The 20,347-nt window shown below is 41.5% G+C and overlaps 1 protein-coding gene across 1 annotated transcript in view; it reads right to left on the bottom strand.

Moving 5' to 3' along the window:
• Positions 1-12,388: 12,388 nt before the first annotated feature.
• The window catches only part of LOC118382370 (exostosin-1a-like), a 74,047-nt gene continuing 66,088 nt past the window's right edge, over positions 12,389-20,347 (bottom strand). The window contains exons 10-21 of the mRNA XM_052515460.1: positions 18,090-20,347; positions 17,994-18,057; positions 17,898-17,961; positions 17,830-17,861; positions 17,286-17,509; positions 16,876-17,195; positions 16,524-16,715; positions 16,300-16,363; positions 15,648-15,999; positions 14,718-14,813; positions 14,302-14,493; positions 12,389-14,269 (exon numbers count right to left, since the gene is read on the bottom strand). The exon at positions 18,090-20,347 is cut by the window's right edge and continues 1,735 nt beyond it. The gene's annotated coding sequence lies outside the window, so the exon portion shown is untranslated. The remainder of the gene's footprint in view (positions 14,270-14,301; positions 14,494-14,717; positions 14,814-15,647; positions 16,000-16,299; positions 16,364-16,523; positions 16,716-16,875; positions 17,196-17,285; positions 17,510-17,829; positions 17,862-17,897; positions 17,962-17,993; positions 18,058-18,089) is intronic.

The following is a 20,347-nucleotide window of genomic DNA, read 5'->3' as shown; positions in this document are numbered from 1 at the left end:
TGTTTATCTGTGTAGAGGTATTAGCCTGTCTGACTGTTTATCTGTGTAGAGGTATTAGCCTGTCTGACTGTTTATCTGTGTAGAGGTATTAGCCTGACTGACTGTTTATCTGTGTAGAGGTTTATCTGTGTGACTGTTTATATTAGCCTGTCTGACTGTTTATCTGTGTAGAGGTATTAGCCTGTCTGACTGTTTATCTGTGTAGAGGTATTAGCCTGTCTGACTGTTTATCTGTCTGACTGTTTATCTGTGTAGAGGTATTAGCCTGTCTGACTGTTTATCTGTGTAGATGTATTAGCCTGTCTGACTGTTTATCTGTGTAGAGGTATTAGCCTGTCTGACTGTTTATCTGTGTAGAGGTATTAGCCTGTCTGACTGTTTATCTGACTGTTTATCTGTGTAGAGGTATTAGCCTGTCTGACTGTTTATCTGTATAGAGGTATTAGCCTGTCTGACTGTTTATCTGTGTAGAGGTATTAGCCTGTCTGACTGTTCAGATGTATTAGCAACAACACAGCAGACACATTAGCCTGTCTGACTGTTTATCTGTGTAGATGTATTAGCCTGTCAACACTGTTTATCTGTGTCAGACAACAACACATTAGCACAACAACACAACAACACATCAACACATATCAACACAACAACACAACAACACATCAACACATCAACACAACAACACATCAACAACAACACATCAACACATCAACAACACAACAACACAACAACACAACAACAACAACACATCAACACAACAACACATCAACACAACAACACAACAACACATCAACACATCAACACATCAACACAACAACAACAACAACACATCAACACATCAACAACACATCAACACATCAACAACAACACAACAACACATCAACACAACAACACAACAACACATCAACACAACAACACATCAACACAACAACAACAACAACACATCAACACATTAACACAACACAACACATCAACACATCAACACATTAACACATCAACACATCAACACAACAACACAACAACACATCAACACATCAACACATCAACACAACAACACATCAACACAACAACACAACAACACATCAACACATCAACACATCAACACAACAACACATCAACACATCAACACAACAACAACAACATCAACACAACAACACAACAACAACACATCAACACATCAACACATCAACACAACAACACAACAACACATCAACACACAACAACAACACAACAACACATCAACACAACAACACATCAACACACAACACAACAACACATCAACACAACAACACATCAACACATCAACACATCAACATATCAACACAACAACACATCAACACAACAACAACATCAACACATCAACACATCAACACATCAACACATCAACACATCAACACATCAACACAACAACACATCAACACAACAACAACACATCAACACAACAACACATCAACACATCAACACATCAACATAACACAACAACACATCAACACATCAACACATCAACACAACAACACATCAACACATCAACACAACAACACATCAACACATCAACACATCAACACATCAACACATCAACACATCAACAACACAACAACACATCAACACATCAACACAACAACAACACATCAACACAACAACACATCAACACATCAACACATCAACACATCAACACATCAACACAACAACACATCAACACACAACACATCAACATCAACACATCAACACATCAACACAACAACACATCAACACATCAACACAACAACACATCAACACAACAACACAACAACACATCAACACAACAACACATCAACACAACAACACATCAACACATCAACACATCAACACATCAACAACAACACATCAACACATCAACACAACAACACATCAACAACATCAACACAACAACACATCAACACAACAACACATCAACACATCAACACATCAACACATCAACACAACAACACATCAACACATCAACACAACAACAACACATCAACACAACAACACATCAACACATCAACACATCAACACATCAACACAACAACACATCAACAACAACACATCAACACATCAACACAACAACACATCAACACAACAACACATCAACACAACAAACACATCAACAAACACATCAACACAACATCAACAACAACACAACACACATCAACACAACAACACATCAACACATCAACACATCAACACATCAACACATTAACACATTAACAACAACACATCAACACATCAACACATCAACACAACAACACATCACACATCAACACATCAACACAACAACACATCAACACAACAACACATCAACACATCAACACAACAACACATCAACACATCAACACATCAACACATCAACACATCAACACAAACAACAACACATCAACACATCAACACAACAACACATCAACACATTAACACATCAACAACAACACATCAACACATCAACACATTAACAACAATCAACACATCAACACATCAACACAACAACACATCAACACAACAACACATCAACACATCAACACATCAACACATCAACACATCAACACATCAACACACAACACATCAACACAACAACACATCAACACATCAACACAACAACACATCAACACATCAACACATCAACACAACAACACATCAACACAACACACAACAACACATCAACATCAACACATCAACACAACAACACATCAACACATCAACACAACAACACATCAACACATCAACACATCAACACATCAACACAACAACACAACAACACATCAACACAACAACACATCAACACAACAACACATCAACACATCAACACATCAACACATCAACACATCAACACATCAACACAACAACACATCAACACATCAACACAACAACACAACAACACATCAACACAACAACACATCAACAACACATCAACACAACAACACATCAACACAACAACACATCAACACATCAACACATCAACACAACAACACATCAACACAACAACACATCAACACAACAACACAACAACACATCAACACATCAACACAACAACACATCAACACATCAACACAACAACACATCAACACATCAACACATCAACACATCAACACATCAACACATCAACACATCAACACAACAACACATCAACACATCAACACATCAACAACAACACAACAACACATCAACACATCAACAACAACACATCAACACAACAACACATCAACACATCAACACATCAACAAATCAACACATCAACACATCAACACATCAACACATCAACACAACAACACATCAACACAACAACACACAACAACACATCAACACAACAACACATCAACACATCAACACAACAACACATCAACACATCAACACAACAACACATCAACAACAACAACACATCAACACATCAACAACACATCAACACATCAACACATCAACACATCAACACATCAACACATCAATCAACACATCAACACATCAACACAACAACACATCAACACAACAACACATCACACATCAACACATCAACACATCAACACAATCAACACAACAACACATCAACACATCAACACATCAACACATCAACACATCAACACATCACATCAACAACAACACATCAACACAACAACACATCAACACATCAACACAACAACACATCAACACATCAACACATCAACACATCAACAACAACACAACAACACATCAACACAAACACATCAACACATCAACACAACAACACATCAACACAACAACACATCAACAACACATCAACAACAACACATCAACACATCAACACATCAACACATCAACACATCAACACATCAACACATCAACACATCAACACATCAACACATCAACACATCAACACATCAACACATCAACACATCAACACATCAACACATTAACACATCAACACATCAACAATCAACACATCAACACATCAACACATCAACACATCAACACATCAACACAACAACACATCAACACATCAACACATCAACACAAACACATCAACACACAACACATCAACACATCAACAACAACACAACAACACATCAACACAACAACACATCAACACATCAACACATCAACACAACAACAACAACACATCAACACATCAACACAACAACACATCAACACAACAACACAACAACACAACAACACAAACACATCAACACAACAACACATCAACACATCAACACATCAACACATCAACACATCAACAACAACACATCAACACATCAACACATCAACACATCAACACAACAACACATCAACAACAACACATCAACACATCAACACAACAACATTAACACAACAACACATCAACACAACAACACATCAACACAACAACACATCAACACATCAACACATCAACACATCAACACAACAACACATCAACACATCAACACATCAACACATCAACACATCAACACATCAACACAACAACACATCAACAACAACACAACAACACCACAACAACACATCAACACATCAACACAACAACACATCAACACATCAACACAACAACACATCAACACAACAACACATCAACACATCAACACATCAACAACAACACATCAACACATCAACACATCAACACAACAACAACACATCAACACATCAACACATCAACACATCAACACACAACACATCAACACAACAACACATCAACACATCAACAACAACACAACAACACATCAACACAACAACACATCAACACATCAACACAACAACACATCAACACAACAACACATCAACACATCAACACATCAACACATCAACACATCAACACATCAACACATCAACACATCAACACAACAACACATCAACACAACAACACATCAACACATCAACACATCAACACATCAACACAACAACACATCAACACAACAACACATCAACACAACAACACATCAACACATCAACACATCAACACAACAACACATCAACAACAACACAACAACACATCAACACATCAACACAACAACACATCAACACATCAACACAACACACAACAACAACAACACATCAACACAACAACACAACAACACATCAACACAACAACACAACAACACATCAACACAACAACACATCAACAACACAACAACACAACAACACATCAACACATCAACACATCAACACATCAACAACAACACATCAACACATCAACACATCAACACATCACAACAACACATCAACACATCAACACATCAACACAACACATCAACACATCAACACATCAACAACACATCAACACAAACACATCAACACAACAACACATCAACACATCAACACATCAACATCAACACATCAACACATCAACACATCAACACAACAACACAACAACACAACAACAACACATATCAACACATCAACACATCAACACATCAACACAACAACAACATCAACACAACAACACATCAACACATCAACACATCAACACATCAACACAACAACACATCAACACATCAACACAACAACACATCAACACAACAACACATCAACACATCAACACATCAACACAACAACACATCAACACATCAACACATCAACACATCAACACATCAACACAACAACACAACAACACATCAACACAACAACACAACAACACATCAACACATCAACACAACAACAACAACACAACAACACAACAACACATCAACACAACAACACAACAACACATCAACACAACAACACATCAACACATCAACACAACACATCAACACAACAACAACAACACAACAACACATCAACACATCAACACATCGACAACAACACAACAACACAACAACACATCAACACAACAACACATCAACACAACAACACAACAACACATCAACACATCAACACATCAACACAACAACACATCAACACATCAACACATCACAACAACACATCAACACAACAACACATCAACACATCAACACATCAACACAACACAACAACACAACAACACAACAACAACACATCAACACATCAACACAACAACACAACAACACATCAACACAACAACACAACAACACAACAACACAACAACACATCAACACATCAACACAACAACACATCAACACATCAACACAACAACACATCAACACATCAACACAACAACACATCAACACATCAACACATCAACACAACAACACATCAACACATCAACAACAACACATCAACACATCAACACATCAACACATCAACACATCAACACAACAACACATCAACACATCAACACATCAACACATCGACAACACAACACATCAACACAACAACACAACAACACATCAACACATCAACACATCAACAACACATCAACACATCAACACATCAACACACAAACAACACATCAACACATCAACACATCAACACACAACACATCAACACATCAACACAACAACACATCAACACATCAACACAACAACACATCAACACATCAACACAACAACACAACAACACATCAACACATCACAACAACACAACAACACATCAACACATCAACACAACAACACAACAACACATCAACACATCAACACATCAACACAACAACACATCAACAACACGTCAACACAACACAACAACACATCAACAACACATCAACACATCAACACAACAACACATCAACAACACATCAACACAACAACACAACAACACAACAACACATCAACACAACAACACATCAACACAAACAACAACACAACAACACATCAACACAACACAACAACACATCAACACATCAACAACAACACATCAACACATCAACACAACAACACAACAACACATCAACACAACAACACAACAACACATCAACACATCAACACAACAACACATCAACACATCAACACATCAACACAACAACACATCAACACATCAACACAACAACACAACAACACATCAACACATCAACACAACAACACAACAACACATCAACACATCAACACATCAACACATCAACACATCAACACAACAACACATCAACACAACAACACATCAACACATCAACACAACAAACAACACATCAACACAACAACACATCAACACATCAACACATCAACACATCAACACATCACAACAACATCAACACATCAACACAACAACACAACAACACAACAACACATCAACACATCAACACATCAACACATCAACACACATCAACACATCAACACAAAACACATCAACACATCAACACAACAACACATCAACACATCAACAACACAACAACACATTAACACAACAACAACAACACATCAACACAAACAACACATCACAACACAACAACACATCAACACATCGACAACAACACATCAACAACACAACAACACAACAACACATCAACAACAACACAACAACACAACAACACACAACACAACAACACAAACACAACAACATCAACAACAACACAACAACACAACAACACATCAACACAACAACAACAACACAGCAACAACACATCAACACATCAACACAACACACACATCAACACAACAACACATCAACACAGCAACAACACAACAACACAACAACAACAACACACAACATCAACACAACAACACATCAACACAACAACACAACAACACATCAACAACAACAACAACAACACAACAACACATCAACACAACAACACACAACACAACAACAACATCAACACAACAACACATCAACACAACAACACATCAACACAACAACACATCAACACATCAACACATCAACACACAACAATCAACAACAACACATCAACACATCAACAACAACACAACAACACATCAACATCAACACAACAACACATCAACAACAACACATCAACACAACAACACATCAACACAACAACACAACAACACAACAACAACATCAACACAACAACACATCAACACAACAACACATCAACACAACAACACAACAACACATTAACACAACAACACATCAACACATCAACACACAACACAACAACACATCAACACACAACACATCAACACATCAACACATCAACACAACAACACATCAACACAACAACACATCAACACATCAACACATCAACACATCAACACAAACAACACAACAACACAACAACACAACAACACATCAACACATCAACACAACAACACATCAACACATCAACACAACAACACATCAACACATCAACACATCAACACAACAACACATCAACACATCAACACATCAACACATCAACACAACAACACATCAACACAACAACACACATCAACACATCAACACATCAACACAACAACACATCAACACAACAACACATCAACACATCAACACATCAACACAACAACACATCAACACATTAACACAACAACAACAACACACAACATTAACACACACAACAACACATCAACACATCAACACAACAACACATCAACACAACAACACAACAACACATCAACACATCAACACAACAACAACAACATCAACACATCAACACAACAACAACACAACAACACAACAACACATCAACACATCAACACATCAACACATCAACACAACAACACATCAACACATCAACACATCAACACATCAACACACAACAACATCAACACACAACACATCAACACATCAACACATCAACACAACAACACATCAACACATCAACACATCAACACATCAACACATCAACACATCAACACAACAACACATCAACACACAACACAAACAACACATCAACACATCAACACAACAACACATCAACACATCAACACATCAACACAACAACACATCAACACAACAACACATCAACACATCAACACATCAACACATCAACACAACAACACAACAACACATCAACACATCAACACATCAACACATCAACACATCAACACAACAACACAACAACACATCAACACATCAACACAACAACACATCAACACAACAACACATCAACACATCAACACATCAACACACACAACACATCAACACAACAACACATCAACACAAACAATCAACATCAACACACACAACACATCAACACATCAACACATCAACACATCAACACATCAACACATCAACACATCAACACATCAACACAACAACACATCAACACAACAACACATCAACACATCAACACACAACACATCAACACATCAACACAACAACACATCAACACAACAACACAACAACACATCAACACATCAACACATCAACACACAACACATCAACACATTAACACATCAACACAACAACACATCAACACAACAACACATCAACACATCAACACATCAACACAACAACACATCAACACAACAACACACAACAACACATCAACACAACAACACATCAACACAACAACACATCAACACATCAACACAACAACACATCAACACAACACATCAACACAACAACACAACAACACAACAACACATCAACACAACAACACATCAACACAACAACACATCAACACAACAACACATCAACACATCAACACATCAACACATCAACACAACAACACAACAACACATCAACACAACAACACAACAACACATCAACACAACAACACAACAACACAACAACACATTAACACAACAACACAACAACACATCAACACAACAACACATCAACACATCAACACATCAACACATCAACACATCAACACAACAACACATCAACACATCAACAACAACACATCAACACATCAACACAACAACACAACAACACATCAACACATCAACACATCAACACATCAACACAACAACACATCAACACATCAACACAACAACAACAACACATCAACACATTAACACAACAACAACAACACATCAACACAACAACACAACAACACATCAACACATCAACACAACAACACATCAACACATCAACACAACAACAACAACATATCAACACATCAACACACAACAACACAACAACACACAACACAACAACACATCAACACAACAACAACAACATATCAACACAACAACACATCAACACATCAACACATCAACACAACAACAACACAACAACACATCAACACAACACAACACAACAACACATCAACACAACAACACATCAACACAACAACACATCAACACATCAACACATCAACACATCAACACAACAACACATCAACACAACAACACATCAACAATCAACACATCAACACAACAACACAACAACACATCAACACAACAACACATCAACACAACAACACAACAACACATCAACACATCAACACATCGACACACAACACATCAACACAACAACACATCAACACAACAACACACAACACATCAACACAACAACACAACAACACAACAACACATCAACACACAACACATCAACACATCAACACATCAACACATCAACAACAACACAACAACACATCAACACATCAACACATCGACAACAACACAACAACACAACAACACATCAACACATTAACACAACAACAACAACTCAACACATCGACAACAACACAACAACACAACAACAACAACATATCAACACATCAACACATCAACACAACAACACATCAACATCAACACATCAACACACAACACATCAACACAACAACACAACAACACATCAACACAACAACACATCAACACATCAACACAACAACACATCAACACATCAACACATCAACAACAAAACAACAACACACCAACACATCAACACATCAACACATCAACACAACAACACATCAACACAACAACACATCAACACATCAACACATCAACAACACATCAACACAACAACACAACAACACATCAACACATCAACACATCAACACATCGACACAACACATCAACACATCAACACAACAACACACATCAACACATCAACACATCAACAACAACACATCAACACATCAACACATCAACACATCAACACATCAACACATCAACACATCAACACAACAACACAACAACACATCAACACATCAACACAACAACACATCAACACAACAACACATCAACACAACAACACATCAACACAACAACACAACAACACAACAACACATCAACACATCAACAACAACACAACAACAACATCAACACAACAACACATCAACACATCAACACAACAACACATCAACACATCAACACAACAACACATCAACACATCAACACATCAACACATCAACACAACAACACATCAACACATCAACACATCAACACATCAACACAACAACACATCAACACAACAACACATCGACAACAACACATCAACACAACAACACAACAACACATCAACACATCAACACATCGACAACAACACAACAACACAACAACAACAACACATCAACACATCAACACAACAACACAACAACACATCAACATCAACACATCAACACAACAACACATCAACACAACAACACATCAACACAACAACACATCAACACAACAACACAACAACACATCAACACATCAACACATCAACACAACAACACATCAACACATCGACAACAACACAACAACACAACAACACATCAACACAACAACACATCGACAACAACACAACAACACATCAACACAACAACACATCAACACAACAACACATCGACAACAACACAACAACACATCAACACAACAACACATCACAACAACACAACAACACATTAACACAACAACAACAACACAACAACACAACAACACATCAACACAACAACACAACAACACAACAACACATCAACAACACAACAACACATCAACACAACAACAACAACACAACAACACATCAACAACAACACAACAACACATCAACACATTAACACAACAACAACAACACAACAACACAACAACACATCAACAACAACACAACAACACAACAACACATCAACAACAACACATCGACAACAACACATCAACACAACAACACATCAACAACAACACAACAACACATCAACACAACAACACAGCAACACAACAACAACATCAACACAACACATCGACAACAACAACAACAACAACAACAACACATCAACACAACAACAACAACACAGCAACAACACATCAACACATCAACAACAACACAGCAACACATCAACAACACAACAACAACAACAACACAACAACACATCAACACAACAACACATCAACACAACAACAACAACACATTAACACATCAACAACAACACAGCAACAACACATCAACACATCAACAACAACACAGCAACAACACATCAACACAGCAACAACACAACAACACCAACACAACAACACATCAACACAACAACACAGCAACACAACAACAACAACACAACAACACAACAACACATCAACAACACAACAACAACACAACAACACATCGACAACAACACATCAACACAACAACACATCAACAACAACACAACAACACATCAACACAACAACACAGCAACACAACAACAACATCAACACAACACATCGACAACAACAACACATCAACACATCAACAACAACACAACAACAAATGTATCAAATATTTGTTTATTTCTTTTATAAAATCACTTTACAAAATGTTGATGTTTCTATTGGAATGTTAATCTCTATAAAATGATGTCTGCTCCTACTCCTCTGTTAAAGGCAACAATACAATCATTCTGAAGTGGCTTTTCTTTAAAAAGGCACAATCATTTCATCCTAGAACAGCAACAGGGGAATCAGAGGCTTGCATCCCAAATGTCACCCGGTTCCCTTTATAGTGCACTACCTTTGAATAGGGCCCATAGGGAATAGGGCCCATAGGGAATAGGGCCCATAAGGAATAGGGCCCATAGGGAATAGAGCCCATAGGGAATAGGGCCCGTAGGGAATAGGGCCCATTGGGAATAGGGCCCATAGGGAATAGGGCCCATAGGGAATAGGGCCCATAGCGAATATGGTACCATTTGTTCAGGGCCCATAGGGAATAGGACCCATAGGGAATAGGGGGCCATTTGACCAGGGCCCATAGGGAATAGGGGGCCATTTGAACAGGGCCCATAGGGAATAGGGCCCATAGGGAATAGGGCCCATAGGGAATAGGGCCAATAGGGAATAGGGTGCCATTTGAACAGGGCCTATAGGGAATAGGGCCCATAGGGAATAGGGCCCATAGGGAATAGGGCCCATAGGGAATAGGGCCCATAGGGAATAGGGCCCATAGGGAATAGGGTACCATTTGAACAGGGCCCATAGGGAATAGGGCCCATAGGGAATAGGGGCCATTTGACCAGGGCCCATAGGGAATAGGGGGCCATTTGAACAGGGCCCATAGGGAATAGGGCCCATAGGGAATAGGGTGCCATTTGACCAGGGCCCATAGGGAATAGGGCCCATAGGGAATAGGGGGCCATTTGACCAGGGCCCATAGGGAATAGGGCCCATAGGGAATAGGGTGACATTTGGGACACATCCCAGAATGAGAACAGGATCAGAGAGAGATTAGATTTCAGCTCAAACACATATTGCACCATGAGAATTAACCCATAGGGTTCTGACACACACACACACACACACACACACACACACACACACACACACACACACACACACACACACACACACACACACACACACACACACACACACACACACACACACACACACACACACAGTCACACTACAGTCACACCTCACCTACAGTCACACAGCCCTCAATGGAAGGGGGGCTTTTCTCTTATCAAAACAAGGGAACATTCTAGGGATGTGAAATCATTGAACATTAAAACATTGAACTGTTGGCACAATAATATAAATGTCATATTAATAATGAATCTATATAGATGTACACCGCTCCCTCAGATCAAATAAAGTCTAGCCATGTCCCTGCTAGCATGCTAGCAGATACCCATAGACTTCCATTCATTGCGCTAATGCTAATTAGCATTGGCTCACGGAACTATCTCTTAACTTCCTTCATAGTGGACACAGAGACATAAAGATGGAATCTACGAGTTCATCTGACTCTGGGTCAGTAGATAAAGGACCTCATCTGACTCTGGGTCAGAAGATAAAGGACCTCATCAGACTCTGGGTCAGTAGATAAAGGACCTCATCTGACTCTGGGTCAGTAGATAAAGGGCCTCATCTGACTCTGGGTCAGTAGATAAAGGGCTTCATCTGACTCTGGGTCAGTAGATAAAGGGCCTCATCTGACTCTGGGTCAGTAGATAAAGGACCTCATCTGACTCTGGGTCAGTAGATAAAGGACCTCATCTGACTCTGGGTCAGTAGATAACGGACCTCATCTGACTCTGGGTCAGTAGATAAAGGACCTCATCTGACTCTGGGTCAGTAGACAAAGGACCTCATCTGACTCTGGGTCAGTAGACAAAGGGCCTCATCTGACTCTGGGTCAGTAGACAAAGGACCTCATCTGACTCTGGGTCAGTAGACAAAGGACCTCATCTGACTCTGGGTCAGTAGATAAAGGACCTCATCTGACTCTGGGTCAGTAGATAAAGGACCTCATCTGACTCTGGGTCAGTAGATAAAGGACCTCATCTGACTCTGGGTCAGTAGATAAAGGACCTCATCTGACTCTGGGTCAGTAGATAAAGGACCTCATCTGACTCTGGGTCAGTAGATAAAGGGCCTCATCTGACTCTGGGTCAGTAGATAAAGGGCTTCATCTGACTCTGGGTCAGGAGACAAAGGGCCTCATCTGACTCTGTGTCAGTAGATAAAGGGCTTCATCTGACTCTGGGTCAGTGGATAAAGGACCTCATCTGACTCTGGGTCAGTAGATAACGGACCTCATCTGACTCTGGGTCAGTAGATAAAGGACCTCATCTGACTCTGGGTCAGTAGACAAAGGACCTCATCTGACTCTGGGTCAGTAGATAAAGGGCCTCATCTGACTCTGGGTCAGTAGATAAAGGACCTCATCTGACTCTGGGTCAGTAGATAAAGGACCTCATCTGACTCTGGGTCAGTAGACAAAGGACCTCATCTGACTCTGGGTCAGTAGATAAAGGGCCTCATCTGACTCTGGGTCAGTAGATAAAGGACCTCATCTGACTCTGGGTCAGTAGATAAAGGACCTCATCTGACTCTGGGTCAGTAGATAAAGGGCCTCATCTGACTCTGGGTCAGTAGATAAAGGACCTCATCTGACTCTGGGTCAGTAGATAAAGGACCTCATCTGACTCTGGGTCAGTAGATAAAGGACCTCATCTGACTCTGGGTCAGTAGATAAAGGACCTCATCTGACTCTGGGTCAGTAGATAAAGGACCTCATCTGACTCTGGGTCAGTAGATAAAGGACCTCATCTGACTCTGGGTCAGTAGATAAAGGACCTCATCTGACTCTGGGTCAGTAGATAAAGGACCTCATCTGACTCTGGGTCAGTAGATAAAGGACCTCATCTGACTCTGGGTCAGTAGATAAAGGACCTCATCTGACTCTGGGTCAGTAGATAAAGGACCTCATCTGACTCTGGGTCAGTAGATAAAGGACCTCATCTGACTCTGGGTCAGTAGATAAAGGACCTCATCTGACTCTGGGTCAGTAGATAAAGGACCTCATCTGACTCTGGGTCAGTAGATAAAGGACCTCATCTGACTGGGTCAGACTAGATAAAGGACCTCATCTGACTCTGGGTCAGTAGATAAAGGACCTCATCTGACTCTGGGTCAGTAGATAAAGGACCTCATCTGACTCTCTGGGTCAGTAGATAAAGGGCCTCATCTGACTCTGGGTCAGTAGATAAAGGACCTCATCTGACTCTGGGTCAGTAGATAAAGGACCTCATCTGACTCTGGGTCAGTAGATAAAGGACCTCATCTGACTCTGGGTCAGTAGATAAAGGACCTCATCTGACTCTGGGTCAGTAGATAAAGGACCTCATCTGACTCTGGGTCAGTAGATAAAGGGCCTCATCTGACTCTGGGTCAGTAGATAAAGGGCCTCATCTGACTCTGGGTCAGTAGATAAAGGGCCTCATCTGACTCTGGGTCAGTAGATAAAGGGCCTCATCTGACTCTGGGTCAGTAGATAAAGGGCCTCATCTGACTCTGGGTCAGTAGATAAAGGACCTCATCTGACTCTGGGTCAGTAGATAAAGGACCTCATCTGACTCTGGGTCAGTAGATAAAGGACCTCATCTGACTCTGGGTCAGGGACCTCAGTGAGATAAAAAGGACCTCATCTGACTCTGGGTCAGTAGATAAAGGACCTCATCTGACTCTGGGTCAGTAGATAAAGGACCTCATCTGACTCTGGGTCAGTAGATAAAGGACCTCATCTGACTCTGGGTCAGTAGATAAAGGACCTCATCTGACTCTGGGTCAGTAGATAAAGGACCTCATCTGACTCTGGGTCAGTAGATAAAGGACCTCATCTGACTCTGGGTCAGTAGATAAAGGACCTCATCTGACTCTGGGTCAGTAGATAAAGGACCTCATCTGACTCTGGGTCAGTAGATAAAGGACCTCATCTGACTCTGGGTCAGTAGATAACGGACCTCATCTGACTCTGGGTCAGTAGATAAAGGACCTCATCTGACTCTGGGTCAGTAGATAAAGGACCTCTTCTGACTCTGGGTCAGTAGATAAAGGACCTCATCTGACTCTGGGTCAGTAGATAAAGGACCTCATCTGACTCTGGGTCAGTAGATAAAGGACCTCATCTGACTCTGGGTCAGTAGATAACGGACCTCATCTGACTCTGGGTCAGTAGATAAAGGACCTCATCTGACTCTGGGTCAGTAGATAAAGGGCCTCATCTGACTCTGGGTCAGTAGATAAAGGGCCTCATCTGACTCTGGGTCAGTAGATAAAGGACCTCATCTGACTCTGGGTCAGTAGATAAAGGACCTCATCTGACTCTGGGTCAGTAGATAAAGGGCCTCATCTGACTCTGGGTCAGTAGATAAAGGACCTCATCTGACTCTGGGTCAGTAGATAAAGGACCTCATCTGACTCTGGGTCAGTAGATAAAGGACCTCATCTGACTCTGGGTCAGTAGATAAAGGACCTCATCTGACTCTGGGTCAGTAGATAAAGGACCTCATCTGACTCTGGGTCAGTAGATAAAGGACCTCATCTGACTCTGGGTCAGTAGATAAAGGACCTCATCTGACTCTGGGTCAGTAGATAAAGGACCTCATCTGACTCTGGGTCAGTAGATAAAGGACCTCATCTGACTCTGGGTCAGTAGATAAAGGACCTGATCTGACTCTGGGTCAGTAGATAAAGGACCTGATCTGACTCTGGGTCAGTAGATAAAGGACCTCATCTGACTCTGGGTCAGTAGATAAAGGACCTCATCTGACTCTGGGTCAGTAGATAAAGGACCTGATCTGACTCTGGGTCAGTAGATCATCTGACTCTGGGTCAGTAGATAAAGGACCTCATCTGACTCTGGGTCAGTAGTAGATAAAGGACCTCATCTGACTCTGGGTCAGTAGATAAAGGACCTCATCTGACTCTGGGTCAGTAGATAAAGGGCCTCATCTGACTCTGGGTCAGTAGATAAAGGACCTGATCTGACTCTGGGTCAGTAGATAAAGGACCTCATCTGACTCTGGGTCAGTAGATAAAGGACCTCATCTGACTCTGGGTCAGTAGATAAAGGACCTCATCTGACTCTGGGTCAGTAGATAAAGGACCTCATCTGACTCTGGGTCAGTAGATAAAGGACCTCATCTGACTCTGGGTCAGTAGATAAAGGACCTCATCTGACTCTGGGTCAGTAGATAAAGGACCTCATCTGACTCTGGGTCAGTAGATAAAGGACCTCATCTGACTCTGGGTCAGTAGATAAAGGACCTCATCTGACTCTGGGTCAGTAGATAAAGGACCTCATCTGACTCTGGGTCAGTAGATAAAGGACCTCATCTGACTCTGGGTCAGTAGATAAAGGACCTCATCTGACTCTGGGTTAGTAGATAAAGGACCTCATCTGACTCTGGGTCAGTAGATAAAGGACCTCATCAGACTCTGGGTCAGTAGATAAAGGACCTCATCTGACTCTGGGTCAGTCAGTAGATAAAGGACCTCATCAGACTCTGGGTCAGTAGATAAAGGACCTCATCTGACTCTGGGTCAGTAGATAAAGGACCTCATCTGACTCTGGGTTAGTAGATAAAGGACCTCATCTGACTCTGGGTCAGTAGATAAAGGACCTCATCAGACTCTGGGTCAGTAGATAAAGGACCTCATCTGACTCTGAGTCAGTAGATAAAGGACCTCATCAGACTCTGGGTCAGTAGATAAAGGACCTCATCTGACTCTGGGTCAGTAGATAAAGGACCTGATCTGACTCTGGGTCAGTAGATAAAGGACCTCATCTGACTCTGGGTCAGTAGATAAAGGACCTGATCTGACTCTGGGTCAGTAGATAAAGGACCTGATCTGACTCTGGGTCAGTAGATAAAGGACCTGATCTGACTCTGGGTCAGTAGATAAAGGACCTCATCTGACTCTGGGTCAGTAGATAAAGGACCTCATCTGACTCTGGGTCAGTAGATAAAGGACCTCATCTGACTCTGGGTCAGTAGATAAAGGACCTGATCTGACTCTGGGTCAGTAGATAAAGGACCTCAGTCACACATATATATAGATGTACACCGCTCCCACAGATCAAATAAAGTCTAGCCATGTCCCTGCTAGCATGCTAGCAGATACCCATAGACTTCCATTTCATTGCGCTAATGCTAATTAGCATTAGCATTAGCACCCCCCCCCACCACTTTAAAAGAAAATGGTCAAATCAAGTGAAACATCTCCAAATCATCAAAGGTGACGTGATCAAGGTGAGCATCGACCCAGTCACACTCAGGACTCCCAGAGCACAACAACCACAACATTAGTCATAACTGCAGGTACAGTGAAATGTCAGTTCTGTGGTTGAGCTCTGTATCTCTAGCCTGTTTACAGCAGGAAAACACAGACCCCCTCCCCACCCACCCAAGGCTGGACACAGTAGAGAACAGTAATGCTGGACATTCATTCTTCACTGTAAAAGCGAACTAAAACAGAGCAAAATAGTATTTTCAGATTCTGGCAGCAATTGTGTTGAACCTGTGCATAGTGTTTTAGATCCAAACAGAACAAAGGTTCACTTCTATAACTAAACAAGTACTCCTCCCTTGATTTCATCGTAGGGTTTTTTTAGTAGGTTGGGAGAGATTTACCACTGGTAGACTGAACACAGTCTGTAGAGACAGTCTACCAGTAGACCGTAGTTAGGACTGCAGTCAGGGTCTCTCCTGGACTATAACGGCATTCAGTCAGGGTCTCTCCTGGACTATAACGACATCAGTCAGGGTCTCTCCTGGACTATAACGGTATCAGTCAGGGTCTCTCCTGGACTATAACGACATCAGTCAGGGTCTCTCCTGGACTATAACGACATCAGTCAGGGTCTCTCCTGGACTATAACGGTATCAGTCAGGGTCTCTCCTGGACTATAACGACATCAGTCAGGGTCTCTCCTGGACTATAACGGCATCAGTCAGGGTCTCTCCTGGACTATAACGGCGTCAGTCAGGGTCTCTCCTGGACTATAACGGCGTCAGTCAGGGTCTCTCCTGGACTATAACGGCGTCAGTCAGGGTCTCTCCTGGACTATAACGGCATCAGTCAGGGTCTCTCCTGGACTATAACGGCATCAGTCAGGGTCTCTCCTGGACTATAACGGCGTCAGTCAGGGTCTCTCCTGGACTATAACGGCATCAGTCAGGGTCTCTCCTGGACTATAACGGCATCAGTCAGGGTCTCTCCTGGACTATAACGGCGTCAGTCAGGGTCTCTCCTGGACTATAACGGCATCAGTCAGGGTCTCTCCTGGACTATAACGGCGTCAGTCAGGGTCTCTCCTGGACTATAACGGCGTCAGTCAGGGTCTCTCCTGGACTATAACGGCATCAGTCAGGGTCTCTCCTGGACTATAACGACATCAGTCAGGGTCTCTCCTGGACTATAACGGCGTCAGTCAGGGTCTCTCCTGGACTATAACGGCATCAGTCAGGGTCTCTCCTGGACTATAACGGCGTCAGTCAGGGTCTCTCCTGGACTATAACGGAATCAGTCAGGGTCTCTCCTGGACTATAACGGCATCAGTCAGGGTCTCTCCTGGACTATAACGGCATCAGTCAGGGTCTCTCCTGGACTATAACGGCATCAGTCAGGGTCTCTCCTGGACTATAACGGCGTCAGTCAGGGTCTCTCCTGGACTATAACGGCATCAGCCATGGACTCTCCTCATGTAGAAAGTTATAGAACCAAGTCCCCCCACCCCCTCCCCAGTCCATGTTGTCATTTGTGCATGAACTAGTTTTCTGTCTGTGTACAGCTCCTACCAAAATACAGCCTGGGGTTGTCACGGTTACCACTGTTGGCACCAGCAACAGCGTACAAAGATGGAGAGTGTGGGTGGAAGACGCAACCGTGGCGTCCTGGCTCCACAGCACCCTCTCCTCTCCTCTTCTCTCTTCCCCTGTTCC

Source organism: Oncorhynchus keta, unplaced genomic scaffold (assembly GCF_023373465.1).
Source record: "Oncorhynchus keta strain PuntledgeMale-10-30-2019 unplaced genomic scaffold, Oket_V2 Un_scaffold_26089_pilon_pilon, whole genome shotgun sequence".
Taxonomy (NCBI): Eukaryota; Metazoa; Chordata; class Actinopteri; order Salmoniformes; family Salmonidae; genus Oncorhynchus; species Oncorhynchus keta.
Note: the sequence above shows the minus strand (reverse complement) of the source record. Positions and strands in the feature narration are given on the sequence as shown.